We start from the raw sequence: 7,206 nt of genomic DNA, 5'->3' as shown, positions 1-7,206 counted from the left end.
TTCTATGTTCTACGTGTTATTGGGTTTCATTGTTGGTGTCGGATGTTCTGTGTTCTATGTGTAATTGGGTTTCATTGTTGTTGCATGTTCTATGTTCTATGTGTTATTGGGTTTCATTGTTGTTGCATGTTCTATGTGTAATTGGGTTTCATTGTTGGTGCATGTTCTATGTTATATGTGTAATTGGGTTTCATTGTTGTTGCATGTTCTATGTTCTACGTGTTATTGGGTTTCATTGTTGTTGCATTTTCTATGTTCTACGTGTTATTGGGTTTCATTGTTGTTGCATGTTCTATGTTCTATATGTTATTGGGTTTCATTGTTGTTGCATGTTCTATGTTCTACGTGTTATTGGGTTTCATTGTTGGTGCATGTTCTATGTTCTATGTGTTATTGGGTTTCATTGTTGGTGTCGGATGTTCTATGTTCTATGTGTTATTGGGTTTCATTGTTGTTGCATGTTCTATGTTCTATGTGTTATTGGGTTTCATTGTTGTTGCATGTTCTATGTTCTATGTGTTATTGGGTTTCATTGTTGTTGCATGTTCTATGTTCTACGTGTTATTGGGTTTCATTGTTGGTGCATGTTCTATGTTCTATGTGTTATTGGGTTTCATTGTTGGTGTCGGATGTTCTATGTTCTATGTGTTATTGGGTTTCATTGTTGTTGCATGTTCTATGTTCTATGTGTTATTGGGTTTCATTGTTGGTGTCGCATGTTCTATGTGTTATTGGGTTTCATTGTTGTTGCATGTTCTATGTTCTATGTGTTATTGGGTTTCATTGTTGTTGCATGTTCTATGTTCTACGTGTTATTGGGTTTCATTGTTGGTGCATGTTCTATGTTCTATGTGTTATTGGGTTTCATTGTTGGTGTCGGATGTTCTATGTTCTATGTTCTATGTGTTATTGGGTTTCATTGTTGGTGTCGGGTGTTTGCCACCGGTTTGTAGTTCTTAAACGCAGCAAAGAAATTCTGTTGTTTTCTATAACTGTTATGTTGATCTATGTTATACAGTAAACTATTGAGACCTATTTTGAGTACTTCCCTAGTTCAATGGTTCCGTAGCCTCAATCATCCCCATATGGGCCAATTTGGAGTAATAGCTGAGGCTATTTAATGGGGTAGCTCAGCTCCCATTGGGTGCGTGGTAGGGGACGGATGATAGAGATGGTAGGGGAAAGACTCTCCTGTTTAAAGGCAGAGTAAGTGAGTGAGTATTAGGCTGATACTTTGACTGTGCATTGTTTGTGCTATTTGTTGTTTGTTTTTGGTAGGGAAAAGTATTTTGTTTATTAGTGTTGCTATTTTTGAATGTGTTGACATAAATCATGTTGTTATGTTGATTTAATAAATCATGAGTTATCAGAACCAACATCCACCTCTCCTGCCAGAGCCTTTTGTTCATTACCAACTAACTCACATCCCAACACGTGGGTTGACCGCCAACTAACTCACATCCCAACACACACAGACACACACACACACACAGACACACACACAGAGACACACACACAGACACACACACACGCACACACACAGACAGACATACACACATACACATACAGAGACACACACACACACAGAGAGAGAGACACACACACACAGGCACAGAGACACACACATACACACACACATACAGAGAGACACACACACACACACACACACACACACACACACACACACAGACACACACACACACACACACACACAGGAAGGAGAGAGAGAGAGAAAAGGAGAGAGAGAGAGAAAGAAAGAGAGACAGAGAGAGTAAAAAGATCCTTTTGAAATTCCAAATTTGGCTTAAAATATTATCATCAGTGATAGAACCAATTGCCCTTTATGGCAGTGAAGTGTGGGGCCCACTTACAAATCAGGAATTGGATAAATGGGAAAAACATCCAATTGAGACCCTGCACGTTGAGTTCTGCAAAACCATCCTAAAAGTCCATCGGCATTCAACAAACAACGCGTGCAGGGCAGAATTAGGCCAATATCCTCTTCTAATTAAAATAAAAAAAAGGGCAATCAAATTCTGGAAACACCTCAAATTAAGTGACCCACACTCTTTCCATTACAAAGCCTTGCAATACCAAGAGTTGAGCAAAGACAAGACCTCTTCTACCAACCTGGTCCACAGCCAATCTTTTCTACTAACACATACTAACACCCCAGGCGTGCAAGACCAGGTCCAAATTACCCAACATACTCCACCAAAGCAAATTTCCTCATATTTAAAATATAATTATTATCAACATTGGCAATCAAAAACCAAATCACAAAGCAAAATGCAATGCTATTTGGCCCTAGACAGAGAGTATACACTTGCAAATTACCCGACTAAAATTAAAGAAACCAATTTGAGAAACATTTTGACGAAATACAGACTCAGCAACCACCGCTTAGCTATAGAAACTGGCAGACACAAGAAAACCTGGCTGCCCAAAGAGGAACGCTTTTGTAAGCAGTGCAATGGCAATGTTGTTGAAACTGAACTCCATTTCTTAACAGAATGCAAAACATTTCAAGCAATCCGTGAAAAAAACTTCCCAAAATTTGAATAAAAATATCCTAATTTTATGACTCTACCAATCCAAAGCAAATTACCTTTTATTTTGGGTGAAGACAAATCCAGCTGTATCATAGCTGCCCAGTACATCCTTGCCTGTCACCAACTGAGGGATAGTGAGTGACTTACATTGAACCTACATTTGTACATATCCTCACACAGAAACACACACGCACGCACACACACACACACACACTGATATATCTCTAGCCACACACACACACGCACCCTCACTATCCTCTGTTTAAAAATGAAATGACATTACGATAATTTATACTATAGATTGCCTATATAAATGTCTGTTTAGGCACATAATTCACTGTTACATTCCTTGTCTGTTGTTATGTCCATGTCGTATACATGTATGTTCAACGTATGTAATAATTGCTTTGGCAATACAAATGTCTAACTATTTGTCATGCCAATAAAGCACTTTTGAATTGAATTGACAGAGAGAAAGAAAGAGAGGAGAAAGAGGAAGGGATAGAGAGAAAGAGAGAGAGAGAAAGATAGAGAGGAGAAAGAGGAAGGGATAGAGAGAAAGAGAGAGAGAGAGAAAGATAGAGTGGAAGAGGGAGAGTGAGAGAGCGGGACTGAGAGAGAGAGATGGAGAGAGAGATGGAGAGAGAGAGAGAAAGAGACGTGCAGACAGACAAACTGGGCACTCCTCGTTTCACACTGCACACCTCAGCAGTGAGAGGGGTTACCACGGTTACCACAAGTATGATGAGTCATCAGTCGAGCCTCTCCTACAGCGCACAAACTCCGCCTCCCTCAGCCAGCCCTTCACTGCCACTTAGTGGAGCAAAGCAGAACTGCAACCCCACAGTGAGCTACTGAAAGTCCCGGGCCATTAAATAGAAGCTTACGCACTTCACACGACTAAAACATCACAGCTTTTGAAACAAAAACAAAACATTCCTACGCAGTATTTAGATGTTAAAACGGTCTTTGATTTCTCAGCCCCCGTGCAAGTTACAGGCACAAATACGGCCCTGTAAATGTGCGTGCTTTATGGTCATGCCCTTCCCAAAACACACATTTTTCCCTAACGACTTGTAATGAGGGCTGCCCCAACATTGAGACTCTAAACAAAAACAAACGGTTTACACCCAGACATGTGGTTTAATGGTGTGGAAAAGATCACCTTCAGCAGTTAGGGAGGGGGGAGGGGGGTGGGGGGCTCTCTGTAAGCTATGGGGGAGGAATCCCTCCTGCAGAACGTGTAGTGGTGGAGCAATAACTTTTAGTACATCATTACTATTACTCATGTATACATATATCATTATCATCATAAAGTTGATAATGATATATACACATATATACTCTGTGTGTGTGTGACAGAGAGAGGGGGGGGGGTCACCTCATTATTCTTTGTATGCTATTGTGTAATTTTTCCAACATCAGTTATTTTCTACAAAAATGTAGGTTTCGCAATATTATACGCTGTACAGTCATCCTGCTAATGCATTAAGAAACTGTAAGACCAAGAGAGAGAGAGGGGGGGGGGGGAGAGAAAGTTGTGTGTGTGTGTGTGTGTGTGATTCCCTGGAGTGTCTCTGCACGCACCTCTACATGGAGTCTGCTTCTCAGTCAGATCTGCCAGCTCAGTGCTGCAATTAGAAACACACACATACACACACGCACGCACGCGTCTCCTCCATAAGATCAGGGCTGGCAGAGAGACAGGGGGAAACGGACATGTTCCTGCACACACACACACACGCACGCACACGCACACACACACAGGCACACACACACACACACGCACGCACACACACACACACACAGGCACACATACACACACGCACGCACACGCACACACAGGCACACACACACACACACAGGCACACACACACACAGGCACGCACACACAGGCACACACACGCACGCGCACGCACCCACACCCAGACACACACACACACACACACGCACGCAGGCACACACTGCAGCATGCATGCAGGGCACACACACATACATACACACACATGCATGTGCATGCAGGGCACACACAAACACACACACACACGCATGTGCATGCAGGGCACACACACACACACACACACACTCATTAATATTGACACACAGCAGCAACGCAGCTCCTTCCTGAGTCCCAAACAAGGGACTCATTAGAACAAGCACACGCTAACATTAACATCACACACACACACACACACACACAAGCACACGCTAACATTAACATCACACACACACACACACACACACACACCACACGCTAACATTAACATCACACATACACACACACAAGCACACGCTAACATTAACATCACACACACACACACACACAAGCACACGCTAACATTAACATCACACACACACACACACACACCACACGCTAACATTAACATCACACACACACAAGCACACGCTAACATTAACATCACACACACACACAAGCACACGCTAACATTAACATCACACACACACACACAAGCACTCGCTAACATTAACATCACACACACACACACACACACCACACGCTAACATTAACATCACACACACACACACACACACACACCACACGCTAACATTAACATCACACATACACACACACAAGCACACGCTAACATTAACATCACACACACACACACACAAGCACACGCTAACATTATCACACACACACACACACACACCACACGCTAACATTAACATCACACACACACAAGCACACGCTAACATTAACATCACACACACACACAAGCACACGCTAACATTAACATCACACACACACACACAAGCACTCGCTAACATTATCACACACACACACACACACACCACACGCTAACATTAACATCACACACACACACACAAGCACACGCTAACATTAACATCACACACACACACACAAGCACATGCTAACATTAACATCACACAAACACACACACAAGCACACGCTAACATTAACATCACACACACACACACACACAAGCACACGCTAACATTAACATCACACACACAAGCACACGCTAACATTAACATCACACACACACACACACACACAAGCACATGCTAACATTAACATCACACACACACACACACACACACACACACAAGCACACGCTAACATTAACATCACACACACACACAAGCACACGCTAACATTAACATCACACACACACACACACACACAAGCACACGCTAAAATTAACATCACACACACACACACACACACTAACATTAACATCACACACACACACACAAGCACACGCTAACATTAACATCACACACACACACACACACAAGCACACGCTAACATTAACATCACACACACACACACACACACAAGCACACGCTAACATTAACATCACACAAACACACACACAAGCACACGCTAACATTAACATCACACACACACACACACACATACTAACATTAACATCACACACACACACACACCAGAGTTTCCGCTAGAAAAAAATGGTGCCGGTCAAAGTGACCGGCAGAGGTTTCGTTTTCCGGACATTTTGATGATATGCCGGTCAAATATCCTATTATCCCTTCTTAATTAGTCAAATTTAGGAAAACTGGAGACAGGCTATGTAGCTGAAAGAATGACATAATCAGGTTGTATAGAATGCAACATGTTCATTAGCCCAACTTAAACATGCCTAACAAGATCTAGCCAGTATCTTTTCATGGACAGCAAGAGTCCGCTTCGTTCGTTGTTTTAAAAAGGCTACGTTGTTTGTTGCTGCTACCCACGTTATCTCCAGTGGTGACTGTTTAACTTACACAGATGCGCACACAAGAATGAGCGCTCACACCACTACCCCCTAATGCTATGCCTCTTTATTTGATAACAATAAATTAAGAAATGTTTCCTATTCTGGGAAATGTTTAGGTTTTTTTCTCTTTCGGCCGCGGTTCAATGATACCGTTTAATTGTGCCAGAAACAGACATCCCAACCTGCAAAAAGTAATTACAGGGAGGTATCACGAAGCGCCCCCCAGAAAAAAAAAAAAACTTTAGCCTATTTAGATACTGAAATACAGATTAATATGTTTGTTCAATGTCTAGTCAGTACACCAAATAAGGAAGATAGAAATTGTGAAAATACATTTTGGTAGTTTGGTCTTTTTTTTTTTTGGTCTTTTCATGTACAGTGTTGCCTTGGCAATTAGTCATGTATAGGCCTGAATATAGAATAATATGCACATGAATTGGCACAGGCCAATCAGGATGCTCGCTGTCTTGGATGCGCTCAGGTACACACGCACCACCCCTCTCTCTCTCCCCTGTCGTGTGCGCGCTATACACTCAGATGCACTCGCAATTTGAAGTCTAGGTCTCGCGTGCGCGCTCTTGATCGCTCGCTCTAGATTCCGGGAGATTTTATCTAATTTGCGGGCGTCAGGGAGCCGCTGTTAATATGCGGGAGACTCCCGGAACTTCCGGGAGACTTGGGATGTCTGCAGAAATTATCCGCGGACCAGTAATCGCCTCGTTGAGGAGGCCCTAACCCTGCAGATCATAGACAGAGAATGCATAGGCCTACTGTATGCTTTGGGTAAAGAACACTTTGCATGTCCAGTGTACACGGAGAATGACAGTGTCTTGGAGCGGCCGCACCCCCCGCAACTCCACTTCCAATGTCACTGATTCCGACAGATACGC

The sequence above is a fragment of the Alosa pseudoharengus genome, unplaced genomic scaffold, assembly GCF_046254945.1.
Source record: "Alosa pseudoharengus isolate Yale_2024_CS ecotype anadromous, Long Island Sound unplaced genomic scaffold, YU_APseudo_1.1 YU_APseudo_1.1_scf_14, whole genome shotgun sequence".
Taxonomy (NCBI): Eukaryota; Metazoa; Chordata; class Actinopteri; order Clupeiformes; family Clupeidae; genus Alosa; species Alosa pseudoharengus.
The sequence above is the reverse complement of the archived record's forward strand: the minus strand, read 5'-3'. Positions refer to the sequence as shown.